This window comes from Pezoporus occidentalis, unplaced genomic scaffold (genome assembly GCF_034315485.1).
Source record: "Pezoporus occidentalis ecotype Australia unplaced genomic scaffold, CSIRO_AGI_Poc_V1 ctg226, whole genome shotgun sequence".
Classification (NCBI taxonomy): Eukaryota; Metazoa; Chordata; class Aves; order Psittaciformes; family Psittacidae; genus Pezoporus; species Pezoporus occidentalis.
In genome coordinates this window covers 1209317-1228749 of record NW_026914138.1, presented here as the reverse complement: position 1 = coordinate 1228749, position 19433 = coordinate 1209317, and the positions used below count along the sequence as shown (strand labels likewise).

Below are 19433 nucleotides of genomic sequence, written 5' to 3'. Positions count from 1 at the left end.
GAAGAAAGAAGCATTTTGGGTGTTCCTTTCTGAGCACTACAGGGTAAGACAGGCAGAGAGACGGATGCACAGACCTGTGTGCAATTAATCCACTGCAGGAATCTCCCAGAGAAGAAAACCTGGTTTCTGTTGTGCTCGGAATCTGACTGATGGTACCAAACACCTCTGTTCTCCAGCAGTGAAGCCCCATTGTGCAAGCACCAGTAACCAGACAAGGCACCAGTGAGCAGCCAGGAGGTTCCAGCCTCCTCCACTCCGCCTCCTGCCAGGAAACACCAACAGCTTGGAGACAGAGTGGGACAGGGAAGAGCTGATGGGTGGGAAGGAAACAGACCATAGGATTATGAAGCACCTGGTGAAAAGCTACAAATGGATGGCTGTCTACTGGGCTCTGCCTTAAGAGAGTTTTTCACTCTAATTGTAATTGATGTTTTCCTTCGTCCTTGTAAAATGGTTTAGTGTTTTGGAAATGATTTACAAGAGGAATAAATATGCAAAACCGGGGCAGGTTTGGGTCAGGCTGCAGCTCCTTCCTCTGCAGATGGGCTGCAAGGCCCCGTGCTCAGGTCGATACCTCAAAGGAACAAATACTTCTGCCTTGCTTGCCTGACGTCCCCAGAAGGTTTCTGATCTAACACTAACCTGGCCAAAGCATATGAAGTGTTGAGAGTGTTTTGTTAGATCAATTCTAGGCCAGTGCTGCTGGAAACTCATAGAGGGGAGGGTGGGATTCTGTCTGCTGGCTTTGAGAACAAAGCTGTCTTCGTTTTCTCTGCTGTTTTGCAGTTAGTAGAGACTGCTAATGAATGTGTAACTGCTCACATCCACTCCACTCCCAGGTATCACCTACATGCTTTAAAAGCTAGCTAAAACATCCCACCCTCCTTGCTGAGCCAAGGGAAGGATCCTGGAGGAAGAGAGGAGAAGAATCTAACTGTTCTCCTGGAGGAGGATGTAACTATGGGGACTCCAGTTTACAGGGGATAAGGGAAACTGTGTAAGGAACAGTTCACCCATGCAGAGCACGCTGCCCCTGCCTGGGAATGCGCGTGGGATACAGCACCTTTGAGCGCGATGACTTCCCCCCAAACCCCACAGATATTCCCAAGACGCCGCTGCTGTTGTTGTTATTGTTGTCGTTATTGTTATTATTCCTTTAAAAAGTGCCTTCTGAAGGCTGCTGTGCTGCTGACATTCCCTTCAAACCGCAATAACTAACCTGTCAGAGCCTACAAACGCTGACAATACGGCACCGTGTGGGGCTGACTTAATAAACCTCATTTACATTCATTCTGATTCGCTCAGGCATTGAAAAACATTTCACAGGGAAAAAGAAATAAGTAGGAACCTCTCCAAGCTGACATGATGTTTGCTGATATGATACGAATGGACTTAATAGCAGCACGTATGAGAACATGCATTCCTTCCAGTATTTGCAAATGGGCTTCCTTTTATTTACTTGCAGGTTTTTCTCTCCCCCCTCCTCTTCTGTGCTGGAGCACAGCCATGACCATGTCTCTGTGCCATCAACACACCCAAGCGCTCCTGTCCTCCCTGTGCTGGCATGGCCCATGGTGGGGGGGTCACTGTACAGCACATGGGGGATTTGTGCTGGGGTTTTAATGGTGGTGCTCCATAACCTGAGGCTCTACTCCCCAGTTTCCCTTCTTAGAGCTGCCTGTTGGCTGCTCTTCCTACACTAGGCCAGCCAGCACTACCAGATGTGAGGCAAGAGCTCACCTGCACTGCGCTGAGCAGCAGAGCCCATAGGTTTGGCCAACAGCCACCCCTCCATGTCAAAGTGTCCTCACAGGCTGCCTTGGATGAGACATATTCAGCAACTCTGAGCCACAAGTTTGGAATCTCCCCAAAATGCTTTGTATATCCCTTTCCTGAAGTTCCCTGTATGCTTTGCATCCCTTTGCTCCCAACCTGCATCACAGCACCCAGCTGCACACACCAGACCCTGCTGCAAATGCGTTACTGGGAGTTGCACTACAGCCTGCGTAATGCTGGAGGAATCACAATCAGGCCAAGAACTTATCTTACCTTGAAGAGTGATAAACACACGAGGCATGGTGCTTTTGTTGTTTCTGCTGAGCTTTTCCCTGCTGACATTGGTTTAAAGTAAGTTCCTCTTGATTTACGTCTGTCGAAGATCAGAATGGAACAGGACGAGCTTCAGCAGAATAGGATTGTGCAGATGAACACATGGGGCTCATTTAGTTTCTCTTATCTGATTTGCATCACAGGGAGAGACAGTTTAATTTCAAGCACTGGCCCTGAGCAATTGAGAACAGGGGAAAAAAAAAAGGAAAATCCCAGACCCTGGAAAAGTATCATAATGAAGCAAGACGCAGAGGTATGTGGGGTTGGGAAGCTATCCGGAAAGGGGAAAACTACCACAGATGAGAAACAATGCCAAGTGGCAAGGTTTAGAGAAGAAGATTCTTTGCAGTTCATGCAATTCAATGGAACTTAAGGGAAAGCTCAGCCCATGGAGCATGGACCAGCCTCGTACCCGCCCGAGCCTGCTCTGCTCCTGCCCGTCCCCATCCGCAGCCTGCGGTTGGGTTGTGGCTGGCTCAGCCTCTGAGATGTTTTCAGTCAAACACTCGGATATGTTGTTCCCTCTTCTCCCCCTCTCCCCTTGCTCCTGCAACCATCACCTTGTCCAGACTTGGGCAAATTGACAAAGCAACGGGATAGGGAAAATTGAGTTGTATCATATCCCCTTGGGGAGTCTCACTTTCCTGCCTCTATTTGAAAGCGCTCATTTCCTACATCTCCTGATGAGAGTTCCCATCGACCAGTGACCCCTAAATGCCTATGCCAATCAATAGTCCCCAGTATCTTATTGACAGGTCTATTGACAGCTCTCCCAGTGCAGGAGAGCCCAGGCAGCAGCCAGCCAGGAGCTGGCAAGGGCTGCTTCAGGAATAGGGAGAACTGGGCTAGTATTGACACCGTAAGGAGACAGTTCACTGTGCATGCAGGGAAGATGCATCTGTTAAGGCAGCCAATAGATTTCCCTATTGTTTAACAGCAGCTGCCTTATGGAGAGAGGGGAGCTCCTTTGCATGGTGGCAGTGCTACCCCATAATACACACAGAGCTGCACCCCAGGCCCTGGGCTCAGTGCTTTGATCAACAGCAGCTCCATGGCTCAGGTGAGTGGAGATGGGTGATCCCTTCCCACTCTGTCCATGGGTGTCTGCAACACGGTCCTGAAAGCAGCTATTAACAACCCACCAAGAACTCCTTCCTTCTGTCCCTGGCTCATTGTGCTCTGGCCAAGCCACCTCTCCTCCACTCCCAAGTGCCTGCAAGCCCTTGGTTACCCATGCAACAAGAGGAGAGATGCTGCCCACAAAGCAGGAGGAAACCTTGAGAGCCCAAATTCACACCATCTCCCACAGCATCATTCTCCTAGGCTCCTTCTCCACCAGCAGACAGTCACCAGCAGCCTTAGGGGGGCTTGGGGACCCCAAGCTCCCCCTCTCTCTGCTCTTGCATATCTCAGAGCAGGCCCAGGAGCAGGAGCTCCATGTGGATGGGCACGCAGTGTGCTTACAGGAAATGCTCCAGCCCAGGCCTTCAGAGCCCACCGCTCATCCAGGCGAGGGGAAAAAATGAGAGAATATTGAACTCCTAATGCACTGTAATTACCAAATGATCCTATCTCAGAAGCAATGGCACCCCATGGGATTTATTGCTGTATTAACAGTGGTTTGCCATTGCATTACTTAATGAATAATGTCTAAGCTAATAGCACACCAAAAAAAAATAGAAAAAAAAAAGAGAGAACACAACTCCAGTGTAATTATTATTTCTTCTAATGCAGCCACTTCTTACATAAATACCCATCTCTCTTTATTGGGTTGGTGTTTAAAAAATGTTTCCTATTAAATTGCCATTGGTGCAAGGCATCTATTATGGTTGTTACTGGTACTTTGGCCATACACAGCTGTTTTGATGCTCTCGCACAGCCAAGTGACCACTGGCTTCCCAGCCCTGGTGCCACCCTCGGCTTGGCTACCTGCATTCCCAAAGAGCTGCAAAGATCTCAGCTGTGCAAACAGCCCAGCCTCTGTTTATTTTGGTAGCCTCACAAAATATTTATGGAGAGTTATTCGAGCAGAAAGGCTGAATGGAGATCATTGCAATGTGTCAAATTAAAGAGTGCTTAATGCTGCCTAATCTCCTGGTAATTACTGTTGTGGCAGTGGATGGCATTAGAGCTGGGTAAGAAAGCTAATGACAGAGAGGAGCCTGGCTGGGTGTCAGGGTGGGGAGGGAAGTGGGCTTCTGCCATCAGCCAGAGCCAACAAGTAGGTCTTCTCTCTCTCTCTATCTACTACAGGACCCAGTCAGTGTATCAGCAGCATCCTCACTCATGAGTACAATTAGTTACTTGTACAGCAGCAATACACCAAGCCCCGAAACGCTGGGCTCTGTTTGTGCCTTCAGAGGGAGGCAGCCTATGCCCCACGGAGCTCAGCATCAATTAAATCAAAGCAGACAAGGAAGCCTTATTATCTCCACTGTAGAGCTGGAGAATTCAAGTACCCAGAGACTAAGAAACCCAGCAAATACTAATAAATGCTCCTTGGAACTGCTGATGCTTATCTGAACTTTGCAGAGTTTGTGGCACACTAATTACGGGGGTTGCGTCTGATTAGCTCTGCACTCACCAGAGGATGATGGTGCCTATCTGGGCATCCCACACATGGATCACTGCTGTGGTTTGAGTGTCAAAACCAAGCCCATCTGTGAGGCAAGTGGGACTTCAACCCCCACAGTGTGCCTAGTTTGTGTCCTTGATTAGGTCAGAAGTGAGTGGAACAGAAGGGCGACAACCGGCTTGATGGGTTTCAGAGGCGCGGCTGGACTGCTCTGTTTAGAGGTATGTGTTTAGAAGTACCAAGGAGTTACTGGACACATTTCCAAGTGAACACTAATTTTGCTCCTTAATGACTCTTCTTTCTCTGCTTAATCATAACCCTGGTTTTGCAACAGCAAACCCACTGCCCTGGCAACAAGCTGTGATGTCAGAAATGGTGGTTCTGACATCTTCAGGGGAATAAGCAGGAGCGGCTGATGAATGCTGGAGCAAGAAAGATCCATATATTGATGCCAACTACCTACTGGAAAAAGAGCTCTCTGAGCTCTCTCAGATGCACAGCCCCAGACAGGGCACAGTTTCTGGGCAGAATAATGTGATTCAGCATCTTCCCCACCATCAGCAGCTCTACAGTGGCACAAGGACCATCACAAGTCGACCCCTTTGTACTTATGCAGATGTCTTCCCTGCTACCACCGACTGCATCTTGTGTAACCATGGACATGCCAGGAGCTCACCGAGAGCCTCAGGACTCTGTGTCTCCCACCAGCTATAGGCCAGGACTGGGGAGAAGCCATGCAGTCCAGTGCAGAAGGCGGCAGGGATGGAGGGATACGGGAAAGAGCTCGGCAAGGGGAGGGAGGGATGAACCGGTCTGTTCCAGTTAGGGAGCTCAGCAAGTGAGAGGTTCATCATTAACTGTCAAACAGGGGTTTTAATCAGCCCTGCTCCTTGGCGGAAGATAGATTTAATATCAAGGCACATTTTCAGAGCCATTAGTTTAATTATGACAGGTGTCTGCAAACTGGATGGCTCCGCTTTCAAGCTCTGAATGACAGCGTTTAATTCTCTGGGCCCACAGGGGCCACTGGGGTACTTTACAAAAATGAGCTTCCATTAAAGCATAAGTGTTTCTTTCTTCCTCCCTTTTTTTTTTTTTAATACATATATAAATATATATTTCTGTCCTTTTGTTCTCTCCTCTGCTGACAAAATGAGAGAGATCAGAAATTGCCCTTTAGTGGAAGGCAAAATAATTTTCCTTGCCCATTAGGATTTATATCACAGGTTAGGAAGGCTGCGCCCTGTGTTCTCTGACCAGGCAGCAACACAGCAATTTGCTGCTTAACCTTTGCATTATCCATCTGTCTGCAGTGTTTTCCCAATAAATAGATAAATAAACAATAATAAGAAGTCATGGAAGCTCTGGGTGCTTATAGGATGCTGCTCACCTCAAGCAGAGATGGAAGCCAGATCTGAGCCCACCACTGGTGGTGGAAGCTTCAGTATCCAGCTTGTGCTGAGATGGGCGCTGCCCATCTCCCACCTCTGCCACCAGATGGGGAAGGTACACGCAGGCTTCCCAGATCAGAGTCCTTTATTTGCATCAGTTTTAGGCACCAAAAAGCCTTCCCATCGCCCTTGTTCCCTAAAATAGTGGAGCTTTAACATGGCTGCACTTGGGGCAGGGAAGGGTAAAACCTGCCGGGACTTGTACAACTTCTGGGAAGTTTGGGTTCACTCTGGTAATGGATATGTAGGGGGTCAGCAGAGCTACAGCCTCCAAGACCATTAAGTGTTAAGAAAGTAACAGATGAGGAGAAGACAGACAAGGTATGAAGGACTGCCAGAAAGGGTAGCAGTATGAGCCTGTCCATTATAGACACCAAGGGCTCAGTACCAAAGGACCCAGTCAGGGCAAAAGGTTCAGAGGAAGCTTGTAAAACCTCCCCAAACCCCCCTAATCAACGGGAAAACCAACATGACAATTTATCTTCAGTTCTGTTACCCAGAGAACCAGTTGCTTTGGCCCATTCTTCACACAGCAGCAGCAGCAAAGGTTTCCTCTGCCCTTCCTGTGGTTATCAGATGGCCTTTGCTGTGGTCCCTCACACTGGAGCTGCTCCAGAGATACAGCATTAGTCTCCCAGAGGATCCAGGACTCTCAACATGTCCCGGCCAGCCAGCAGCACTCACTCTCTCAGACATACCCTCCAGGCTGAGCTCGTTTTCAGGCCTGGGTTATTTCATAACCCAAGCTCCAACTGACCCTATTATTTAGCACTCAGCTTTGGAAGTGTTTCTTAAAATGAGGACTCCAGGGTGGCTGCACTAAAGTGAGGCAGAGAAGTAACTCACCCAGTCACACCGCCGGGGCTCCAGGATGATGGGCTCCTGATGGGGAGAATGGGGGCTGGACCGAGCCTTGTCCATTGCCCAGGGAATGGGAGCACCCGGAGCAGTGTGCTGCCCTGCACGTGCTGCTATCCTGGCTGTATGGTGACCTCTGCTGCAGAGCAAAGCAGCTGCCAGCTACACACAGCAGAAAGAGAGCTGACATGAATCTCTGGAGGAAGGGAGCAGCTCCCACTCTGGACATCACCTCAACCTCCTGCAACAGTCAACACTCGAAGCTCCTGCTGTGCCTGCCTGTAACCTCCATCACTTGTTCTCGGGTCCTGCAAGAGCAGACCCATCATATGTTTGACAGGACAAGGAGGAATGGCTTTAACCTGCCAGAGGGGAGACTGAGCTGAGCTCTTAGGGAGAAGCTCTTCCCTGTGAGGGTGCTGGGACACTGGAATGGGTTGAACGGAGAAGCTGTGGCTGCCCCATCCCTGGCAGTGTTCAAGGCCAGGTTGGACACAGGGGCTTGGAGCAGGCTGCTCTAATGGAACATGTCCCTGCCTATGGCAGGGGATTGGATAAGCTTTAAGGTCCCTTCCAACCCAAACCAGTCTGGGATTCTGTGTCAGCATCCCAATTCCTGCTGGGAACCCCAGAGAGCAGAAAAGGAAGTTAAAGGGTACAGTGCTCAGACTGCCTGGGTTGTGCTGCAAACAGTTCCTCAGCAAGAGAAATATTTCTCCACATCTCCCAATACAAAATTCACCCAGACCAGGTCACCTCAGAGTTTTGCCCCAGCATCCCAGCCTTGCCCTGCTGCTCTGCCACCCGTTAGCATCACTGCCTTCACTGTGCAGCTCTGCAGTCGAGCTAGCTTCAAACTTTCCCAGGCAACGCTCCTGTGTAGGAAAATGCCAGGCTGGCACAGTGCAGTGCTCCTGGGGCCCGGCTGGTTTCACACAAGTGCTGACACAGCAGCAGGCAGGGACTGAGCAGAGCCTGCCAGCTCTCCAGCCTGGCTTGGCTGCCCAGGAGCCCCGGCTGCCTGGCTCCAAGGTCTCTTGGCAAGAGGACAGCCCTAGACCAGGGTCTGTCAGCACACGGAGCCCCCAAGGCCCTGATTCCAGCCCCTGTGCAGGCTGGAGTCTTTCAGAGTCTTTCTAAAGGTCAAAAGGAAATTATCACTTCTACTTTTCCCCAAGTCTGATTTCGAAACATTTAAGTCTCCAGCCAGCCCTAAATGCTGTTATTTCTCACTCCTAATTCACAGGGTCCCTTGTTATCTCCACATGTCCATGACCTTTCTGTCATGTGTTTAGGAGCTGATGAATGGTAGTTAAGACATGCCAAACTCATTCCATTCCTGAGACAAACCACACCAGTCTCAAAGGGCATCAGGGAAATCACTTCTCATCCAGCCCTTCCAGCCCCTGCTCTAAGCACAAGAGACAACAGCTCAGGTCTCCCCTGGTATAAACCAGCAGAGCTCCAGGTAGAGATGACTGCACTGTGCAGTTAAGCAGAGCCTCCCAGGGACCTGCCCTGAGCACCGACAGAATGTTAAAGTCGTTTGGGACTTCTTTTTCTTTGCATCCATTTATACAATGAACTTGTTTAAATGATGTTGCCAAACTCACACATGCAAAACCGGTCCAGATAGACCCTGACATTCAATACTTAAAGAGGCTTACAGACCTGTAAGGGGGGTTTAAAAAAGCATCTAGGTGATGGAGACACCAGCATGAACTGTTTTTAAATGGAAATCAGATGCATAATGTATTTTGGAGAGTCTATACAGCCCTACAGCATCCAGTCACCTCTTGCATCTACAGCTGCTCTGTAAAGATGGAGTGTGGGTGCTGAACTCCAGAAAGCCACTGGGATTTCATGGGAAAGGGATCCTGTCAAGATCCACGACCAAAGCTGACAGCAAAGTTGCTTCCATTTCTCCATGACTTTCCAGTTCCTTACAAATGAACACTGCGTTCCAGAACACAATCCTCCCCTCCCTCTTCCTCCTGTCTGGAAGTGCCCCTGCCTTTTTGTTCCTCCCCAGAAGGGGTCTGGCAGGTTCTAGCACAGGAGGAACCTGGGAGGAAGAGCCCAAGTTACTGAAGCCCAAACACATAAAACTGCACATATTCCAAACAAAGAGCATGGGAACTTGGCAGGAGGAGAGGGTGTCTAAGTTTCCAAAGCAGCCATAACTCAGGGGCTGACAAATGATGTGGGTTTGAAATGAGTATTTATTCTGGTATTTAATAATACAAATCCAGAGCGTGGAAACTCCATCACATTGCCTTTAGTGCCTCCAAGTCACTGAGGGCTGTAAGGACCAAGCACTGCTGCGGTTTATATAACTCAGTGCCTCTCTTGCAATGTTTTACTGCAGAAAAGAACCACATAATCAGCAGGGAAAGGGATTCCCTTGCTAGTTTCTAGGCTAGCATTGTTTCTGGAGCTTTGGAGCTCAGAGAGGCATTGAATAGTGCAGGGGAACAGGCCTACCAGCTCCCAATCAATCTTGCTATCTCCTGTTGAAAGATATGTCTCCAAAACATCTCTGCTTCAGAGCAGATCTGACTCAAGTTAGCAACACCAACTATTTTCTCACCATGCGGCAGCATCTCACCAGCAATCCAGCTGCGCAGAACCACAAACAGCACATGGGCTGGCACGGGATGGAGGAGGGGATGCTCTGTTATGCAAGTTCCTTACTGCATCCCACTGAGGAAGAGAGTAACAAACACTGCGCTGCCACTGCAAAGCCTAAAAACTGCTGGTCAGCAGCTCAGCAGGAAGAGATCTCTGGGTTTCTTTTTCCTATTCTCATAGCAATGAGCTGTGGAGTTTGGGTCTAGATTCAGGCCAATTTTAGGGTTTCTTGGCCCTTCATGGGTCTCAAACACACAGGGAGCTGCAGTTCAGTTAGACTGCCCAAGGATGCTAGATGCTCTCCCTACTGAGCTCATCCTTCAACCATCTTTTAATTCAAAGGATGCAGCAGTGATCTTCAGGAAGGTTTGGATCCTTGAGGTATTCTGGCCTGATTTTGTAGAACTAAGAAGCAGGGGCTTAAAGTTTAAGGTCAAATCATCATATCAGGCGTTTACTGCAGTCTCTGCTACCCCACGAAGTTTGCTGAGAGCATGTTCTGCCCCAGACCCAGGCAGAGGTGAGATTTCAGGTCACCCTGGGACTAGGCAAAGGTAAAAACAACAGCCCATGTTCATGCCTTGAAGGGTTGCTGCCTTGGCTTTCCCCCCACGTTCACTAGGCTTTTTGTGTTTTATTTTAAACGCAAACCCAAATGAGAGTGGCATATTCCTGTTTTTCTAGGGAATACTGCTGGAATGACTAATTGCTACAGCAGTTCACCTCTTAGGCTAATAAACCCGGCCCAAGTGAATGCAGAAAGGAATCTATTGTTTTCAATGCGTAATAATGGGGAAAAGAGGTTTTTATGACTCTCCCTGACCTTTAGAAGGAAGCACAGAAAGTGGCTGGACAAAGCAAACAGGATTCTTAGGAAGAAGCTGTCAGCAGTGGGTGCCTTTCCTATGGGATGGATGTTTTAAAACTCAGGTGGAGATTCTCATGTCCACTCCGTGTGAACCAGCCCAGTGTACCAGCCCTTGCAAAGGGGTGCTTACCGGTTGCTGTAGGGGGAGCTTCAGTTCAACTACAAATGAAATATACAGTGAACAACCCCAAATCAATGGGATCTGACTTTATTTTGGAAGAACCCATTGGTTCCAGTTTCCCATCCTCAACACTCACAGTACTGCCAATAGGAAACAGCCCAACAGACACCCCCCTCCCAATCAGTATTGATCCACAGGTGGGTTAATTTGGGACAGTAACAAATAGGGTCAGAACTGACATCTAAAAGGCTTACAAATGGCCAGAGGTTTACAACTTCTTAGCACCCAATAACCCCAGCAGTTCACACCACATCTGAAGAGCAGCCAGACTGCAGCCAGCGCTCAGTTACAACCAATCCCTGACCTGGCTCTGCAAGGAATACCTATGAACATGCCCTTTGCTATGGGGATGAACTTGACCCTCAGCAAGGAGCTCATCCTGCCTGGCAGCCAGCTGGGTACTTATCACAAGTAACCAAAAGTAAATAAACCAAAGCAAAACATGGTTGTCACATTGCAAAGTGGTATTAATCACTTCAGGGTAGAAACCACTACATGACCTGAGAGAAGAAGTCAATGTGGTATTTCACCTCCTTCACCTTGAATGCCATGAGCAGTGGAGTGAGGAACAGCACTCAAACCGTCCAGCCTTCAGATGCATTACCAGAAGAGAAGATCAGCGTTAATACCCACACATTTTCATCACACAGAAATACCCTGTTGCAGTTCCAGGACCTGGGAGATGCTCTGAGCATGCTACTTTTTGGCTGGGGAAGCTGCTTAAGCACACAAAAGGTCTATATTTAACCATTCAGCTTTTCTAAGGCAGCAGCCATTCTTCCCTTCCTCTTCTCCACAGAGAAAGCACATAACAACACAACATAAATTGTCAGCTGAGCCGTGAAAAAGCATCTTTCCATGATTCCACAAGGAGTACAACAAACACGAGGAAACGAAACTACTGGAGGAATACAACTGCATTGAGACCAACAGGTGATGGTATTGATGAGATATAGATGGTCAGACAGAGTGGTGCTACTTGCCACCAGAAGCTCCATTTAGCACTCTGGGAAGCACTTAAACAAAGGGGTTTGTTCTGGCATTGTTTGAGGCTCCTCTGTCCTGGATGCATGGCACCCTAGGAGATGCTCACCACCCAGCTTGGATGGGGACGATGCTTCTTAGGTACATGCTGTTTGTGGGGGGAGAGGTTTTCTTTCTGAGAACCATGCAAGGAAGCTACAGGGGCCTGGGGAGGATCCTTTCTCCCTCCTTTGGCTGCAGGGAGAGGACCAGACACACATAAGGGGCTCTGTGGGCATACAATGGGCCACGGCCAGCATCAATGCACTCAGGTAAAAACACACCAAGGAACGTCACAGAGAAGAATGCAGCAGAGCAAAGCTTGAGAACTCCCTCAAGGCTTCAAGCAACCACAGCCCCCTATTCCTACTGCTGTAGTACCTTATTATTTGAGTCCAAACACATGATTTTCAGAAAGCTGACTCAGGGCTTTAATGCTCAGGGTTGCCAACACTGTGCGCACAAACACTCTGCAGAGGTTCTGCTCACCTGCAATTCACACCAACCTGGGGGGAGCCAGCACTTAGACCAGCAAACCTGTAATTTCGTTTGCAGCTGGTGGTTTAGTTCCTGCTTTCCGTTCTGACCTTGGTATTTCTGTGCTCTCAGACAGATACAGCAAATGGAAAAACCCCACCAGTCTGCCCCCATGCAAAGCTGTTTCATCTCAGATGAGGTGGGGAATTTTTATGCCTGGTGGCAAATCCACAACCCATAATCCCAAGTCAAAAGCATTACCTGTGGCAAACAGGCTTCTGCAGCAGCACAGGGACATGGTCCCTCGGAGAAACCGGCAGGAATGTTCTTAAGGTCAAGTTCTGACTCCGGGAGGGACAATACCAGGTTTCAGAGGCTGGCAAGCAGTCGCCTTGCTGCTATTCAGAGCAGTGGGAGCTTGTTCATTTGTCTTTCACTGTAGCTAAGATAGAAAATAATAAAAGGGGGAAAAAAAACAGACCCATCAACACAAGCACAAAGATCAGCTCTCCAGAAAGCAGGCTACAATATATAGGTTACAGTTTCCTGCTAACACAAACCAGTATGATTTCATAGGCCAAGCTAATTATTGTTAGGGCAAGCATAATCAAACCCAGGTGATTTGCCTTTAGCCATTTCTTCTTATCTTCACACAGCTCCGGATCATTTCCCCACATGGCAAGCAATTCCAGCAGCCCCACGTTGGGAACAGGCAGCTTTTGTCCGAGCCCGCAAGATTACACAGAGGTTAATGTGCTTCTGCACTACAGAACTCGGGGCATTGTCTCGTGCGTTGTAAGACGTGCTCGTGACATGCTGAATTCAGCTGATTTACAAGAGCAGCAAACCAGAAGGTTTTCCCCCTGGGAGCCTTCTCCTAACTATTTCCTCATCAGGATGCTGGTGTGCAGGAGTCGGAGTCGCCAGCAGACTCCATGACCCCCCTTGGGCAGCCTGTTCCAGTGTGCTGCCACCCTCAATGCAAAGCTCTTCCTCACGAGGAAGAACCTCTTATGGTTTAGGTTAAGGCCACTGCTCCTTGTCCTGTCTCTGGGCACCACTGAAGAGAGTCTGGCACCATCCTCCTGGCACCCACCTTTGAGATACGTGTATGCATTGATTACATCCCCTCTCAGCCCAGCTCCCACAATCGCTCCTCCTAACAGAGATGCTCAGACCCCATTCTCCCTCTTTTGCTCCACCTTTGCTCCAAAGCTTCTGGTGCACGTCCCAGAGCCTGCCTTAGGTCCCAGTCCCTGAGAGTGAACTAACTGCAAGCGGGACACTGTGTGAAGGGGGAAACATGGGAAAGGAGGAATTCATTTATTCTGCAGTGCAGGGCACTTTTGTGGCTGCTTTTATTCAATTGTGTCTCTCTGCAGGGTATTAAATGTAACACACGTTTAAGCTAACTCTGGGGTGCCTAAGGAGGAGAGACAGGGATCTTTCCTCGGCATTTATTTATATCAAAACACATATTTGTATTGATGAAGTATTGGCTGTCAGGCTACCAACACAAACTCACTCTTGATGCAATAAAACTCACAGCCTGGTCAGCCCTGCTAACAGTAACCTTACCCCAGCATTTAATTCCCATTTCCAGGCTGAGAAAACCAACTTGGCTTGATAGGAAGGGAAAAGAGCCACCAGCACCCCAGGATCCCGCAGCACAGGGATGGCACTCGGGCCCACCACGTCCCTGAACAAGCCATTTCCAGGAGAAGCCTGCTGTATGGCATAGGAAAACCATGACAAAAGATCTTCAGGAGGGTTGGCAGCACGGGAATTTCTGGCTCTGTCGTCTCCCTGTTTCTGCGAGCAGCAAAAGATCCATAATTCTCACACTTAATGTAATTCCAAGGCATCTAAAGTGATTTACAGTCAGTTTACTCAATACTTTCAGCTTTATTTAATGTAACAGTTATGGCACATAAAAAGTTTATTGAAAATCCTTTGGGAGTATGATTGAGTAAGAAACAGTCATTGCTAATACCATTACAAGAGCTGAAGAGAAGGATCCCAGCATGTTCCTTCAGTGACCTTTCTGGCTCTGTGATCCAGGGTTACACCAGGAAATCCTCCCCTGCTCTCCAAGGGGAACGGTGCCACGTTGTGGGGAGCAAAGAGCTTGGGAGGTGCTTATCTGACATGGTGAGCCCTGGGTCTGCTCTGCCAGCGGGATGGGAAGGAAAGGAAGTTCTGGGAAGCTGAGGGGGGAGGAATTCCCCTCCTGCCAAACTCATTTATGCAGCTATTTATTTTCCTATTTGCCGTTTGCAAGCAGGGCTCAATCCCTCCTCTGCAGAGCAGAGGAGTTGCTCTGGGTGGGGTTGGGATGAAACCAGGGCTGCAGCGGAGTGAACTGCATGGATCCTTCCCAGCTCGGCTCCCCGCGGGGCTGCTGACTCTTCCAGCATCACCAGTCTGTGAAGCTTCTCCCCAGATGAGGAATTGCAAAAGATGTTCATTTGCCTTAGCAATTAACAAATGCTGCTTTTACTATCATTATGGCAATAACTGTAATTTAATAATTGCCAACACTCCTGGTGATAACATCCACAGTGGTAAGCATATCTCAACATCAGCTTGTGTTGGATATCCTCGCAGCGCTGGCAGCCCACCAAGCTTGCGTGAGACAGCAGAAGATTCACATTTATCTTAAAGGGGCAGAAGAGGAGCAGGGTAATTATTGCTGCACCTAGAAGCTCTGATCACAGACCAAACCCAGGCTGGCCATGGGGCACCAATGCAAAACGCCACGATCCCTCCTGAGGATGCTGGAGTGAGTGCTCAGATTCCTCATCCTTGAGCCATGGCTCAATGCAGGCTTCAAAGGAAGCCCTGGTTAGTGCCTACCTCCATGGGCAGCCTCTGATGTTTGGGGAGGTAAGGGCAGAATGTGCAACCTTTCCTTAAAGCTGGGCTACTTCCAAGATGTCTTTTCCCAAACCTGTTTTCACACACAGGCATGGCTTGTTTGCCACCCATGTTTTCCAGGAATCCGAGGTGAAAGGTGTGTCATGGGAAGGTGGGAAGAGCCAGCAACCCCGGTGTGAAATGAAAGCACGCTGAATAAACTGGAACGAAGAGGGAGTAAAAGAAAAACATGTTCCACATGTGCGTGTTCCATAAACAGAAAAAAGGTTACAGTTTTTAGATAAGGCAACTGTGATGGATTGTTTCTCTGTGTTTGTCAATCAAGTATTAAGACTTGCAGAATTAAAATCAGTGCAGTTCAGAGACGGATTCCAAGCTCTCCAAAACATCAGGTTTGGCATTTAGATAGCTATCAAGCTATCATCTCTAGACAGACAAACAGATAGATGGATGGATGATTTGGAGGAAAAGATGGAGACATTCTTTCAAGACTTCTTTTTTTTTGTGTGTTGTTTTCCAAGCGATGATTTGCTTGTGCCAAGAATTCAGCCTGGGGAAAAGTCCAAATGCAGCATTTCCTCCAGCTTAAACTGGGGCTTGGCCCAAACCGAACCTTGGCTCCAGAGACCTGCTCTCAGCAGGGACACGCAGAAGGCGATTTGGTGCCTGTCTTAGCCCACCCTGTGTTAGCAGAGCATCAGCAGAGGAACGGACACCTGCCTCTGCCCCCAGAAACCCCATGTACAGGTGCCCAAATGTTAATGCTGAACAGATGGGGGGAGAAAAGCAGCATTTCATGCTGGGACTGGCAGAGCAGGCTCCAACAAGTCCACTATTGTTAGAGAGAAATTCCTAGAAACAGATGCAGCAAATTCAGTGCTTCGGAGCCAGTTCTGGAGTTTGGGGTCTGCTGGGAGAAGCCTGTGTAGCTTATGGATTAATGTGCTATTATTACATTACTCTTTAAGCTTCAAAGGTCTGCCAGGAAACCTAAGCCTACTATCTATTGAATGACATTTTAAGAACAAATAATACATTAATATATTTAATTTGAGAATAAACACATACATTATAGGAAGGGATTTTGTCTATGCTGATAAGTCAGTGCCTGACCTTTCCGCTGCAATCCCCGGGTGCTCAGCCATAGAGAACCTCTTCCAGAAACCTTTGCTATCAGCTGCGAAGCGAGAGCCCTTCCGCTGGTCCTGCGGGCTCCGGACTGCAGCTGCCACGATGGTTGGAAATGGGAGCTGAGCCCTAATTATCCCTTCGACACTCATCTACAGCTCCACTAAATCTTGTTGCCTCAAATCAGTTAATCAATTAAGTGTCAAACCACAAAATGTTAGTGATTGTGGCCTGAATTTATTGCCTTGGCACATGTTTCCATCTGCTGATGGGAAGATCTGGGGCTGGCGCTTCCCCCATCCCATTAGGAAAGGGTGAATGAGGTCAGGCCCAGAAAGAAATGGGTTGGGAATGCAAAGTCCTGCACCCAGGGAGGAGCAACCCCGTGCACTGGGATATGCTGGGGGCCAACCGGCTGGAAAGCAGCTTTGAGGAAAGGACTTGGGGTCCTGGTAGGCAGCAATGAGCCAGCAACATGCCCTTGTCACAAAGGTGGTTGGTGGTATCCTGCACTGCACCAGGCAAAGCACTGCCAGCAGGATGAGGGGTGTGATCCTTCCCTCTGCTCAGCACTGGTGAGGCCACATCAGGAGTGGGGTGTCCAGTTCTGGGCTCCCCAGTACAAGAGAGATGTGGACATACTGGAAAGAGTCCAACAAAGGACCATGAAGATGATCCAGAAACTGGAGCAGGATGAGGATGAGGATGGGCTGGGACTCTAGCCTGGAGAAGAGAAGGCTCAGGGGAGATCTTATTAATGTGTATAAATACCCGAATGGAGGGTGCACAGAAGATGGAGCCAGGCTCTTTTCACAGGCTTTGAGGTCCAGGACAAGAAGTAACGGGCCCTAAACACAGGAGGCACCACCTGAACATCAGGAAACACTTCTTTCACTGGAAGCAGGACTGAACACTGGCACAGGTTGCCCCCTGAGGTTGGAGTCCTTGGCGATATTCCAAAGCCAATGGGACAGGGCCCGTGCATTGGATGAGGTGACCTCCAGAGATCCCTTCCAACCTCAGCCACTCCGTGGTGCCTGAACCCTGAGTCCTTACATGCTCGATACGGGTTGTTAGGATTACAGTGAGTCAGAAAGTCCTGTTCCTGCCATGGGATAACTTGGGAGGCTTTAGATGCTGATGACTTTTGCTGGGATTCTTTTCAGCTTCCGAGGTGGTTGTTTTTGAAGCATTTCAAAGAAAAGATAAAGCTGATAACTGAAACATGCAGCCTTTTTTTTTTCCCCAAAAGTCGTGAAAATATTCAGCTTTGGAAAACATTTCTGGTCAAAAAATAAAATAGTCTGTTTTCTTGGAAGCAGTTCCCAAAATCCATGTCAGCCTTTTCAGTGTCTATCTGAAAGAGAAAACTTTAAAAAAAGGTGTTTTTTTTTTCTTTAGGTTTGTTTGTGGTTACTGCAAAACAACCAAAAAGACTTTCCAATGGAAATGGCAGCTCTTGGTGGAGAGGTATTTTTCATTCAAATGATGTTTAAAAGAGTAATATTGACCCAGGGCTGATGTCTGCAAGAGCTGCATCGCCACGGGTCATGTTCTCCCTATTTACAACCCCTGGGGCTAATGTAGAAACGAGATGAGTACCCGATTCTTGGGGTGCCCAAGTGAGGTGAGGGATGCTGAGCCACACTGGCAGCAAATGGGAACGTCCTCGTCGGCGCTGTCGTTGTCCTGCTTCTGCTCCTCAGTTACAAATGTAAATCCAAAGGGAAGACTTTGGGCAAAAGCAGCACAGGGCGATGGGGGGAAAAACTGCAAAAAGGAGGTTTATTGATCCCCAGTGGAGATTGATGGCACAATAAGAGCAGGAGGCGAAGAGTGATTTTGCTTTTGAAAACGTTGATGAATAAGCACTCAGGGGCAACAAATAGCTGGACTCAGGGAATGATGGACGGCAGCAGGGGAACAAGATGCATTTTTATAAATGGGTGAAAGGAGAGGAGGACTTATTAAAAACAATGAATGACCACACGTGGCAGGGATCTGCCACTGGGGAGAAGGCAGCCATTGATTTATGTGCACTACTGGCATTTGAAAATTCAATAATAACATTGACAAATGAGAGGCAAAGCTGGCCAGAGGACAGCAGAGAACTTGGAGTGGAGAAAGAAAATGCCAAGGTCAGGATGAAGGAACAGAAAAACATGCTTATGTTGGAAAGGTTCTGAGTTAACTCATCTATATAAAGACATGAAGAAAAATCATGCCGGGATCAGAGCTCACCAGCCTGACTCTGTGGCATGAACTGGGGAGAGGTAAACGGAGGCGTTGTGGCATCCTGTGGATCTCTCTGTGGGGATATCTGCTTCCTGACATGGGGAGCAGGGATCATTTAATCTTCCCCTCCTGCTTCCAATAAGCCGGTGCCTGGTGCTCCCTGGCACCTCGAGAATTAAATACCCTGCGATTTCTAAGGACCCCCCCCTGCACAAGCATTGCACCGCTGAGCACAGGCACATCCCTGCACAGCCTTGCTCTTTGCATCACTAACTGGGACCATCTTGATGCTCCAGCAGACACCCTGGCAGGGGCATCCAGAGCAGGGTGCACAGTGAGATGGGGAAGGAACACCCTGGAGAGCAGGAGCTGCTGGAGATGGTTTTCAATCTGCAGTTAGCCTACGGCTGAGCAGTGAATGAGAGGAATATGCTGCTGGTGGAGCTGCCACATCCCAAGACCCTCATGTACCAAAGAAGCAAAGAGGAGCTGCCAGCATCTTTAGGCTGGGTAAGTCTTTATTAGGACTCAAAAGTGGAGCATTCCTCTTTCCTTTTACCTGCTCAGGGAAGGATGGTAGAAAAGCCTTGTTGCAACAACTTCTCCTGAACTAAAGAGCCCTGGATCTTAGAGGCCCATGGAAAAAAAGCAGTAATTGAACTCATCAAAGCCATCTCTGGCTACCGTTTGAATAATACCTTGTCCTCACCAGCCTGCAGAACGTAGCACGGCACATAATGTTACCTTAACATTTGATCCACTTAATAAGCCCCCCCATTTTTGCTCCTCCTTGTCTTCTGGCTCAGTTACAAACGGCAGTTAAAGAGAACAACCGGCAGGAGAGACCGCCAAGAGAACACGAGTGAGAATGTGGCAGAAATGTGCTTTGCTCTTTCTCACCATGCCTGGCCTCCCTCCGGGCTTGTATTCATCTATGAAGATGTCTTTTCTAAATGCTACAAGGTCAGAGGTGTGGATGGAACATAATTCTGTGCATCAGTGTGCTTGGCTCAGTCGAAG

General features: G+C 48.6%; 1 long non-coding RNA gene across 1 annotated transcript in view; it reads right to left on the bottom strand.

The window, feature by feature from the left end:
• LOC134164825 (uncharacterized) overlaps positions 1-19433 on the bottom strand; it is a 96151-nt gene that overhangs the window by 36308 nt on the left and 40410 nt on the right. Inside the window, exon 2 of the long non-coding RNA XR_009965279.1 lies at positions 12435-12615. This is a non-coding gene — a long non-coding RNA (uncharacterized LOC134164825). The remainder of the gene's footprint in view (positions 1-12434; positions 12616-19433) is intronic.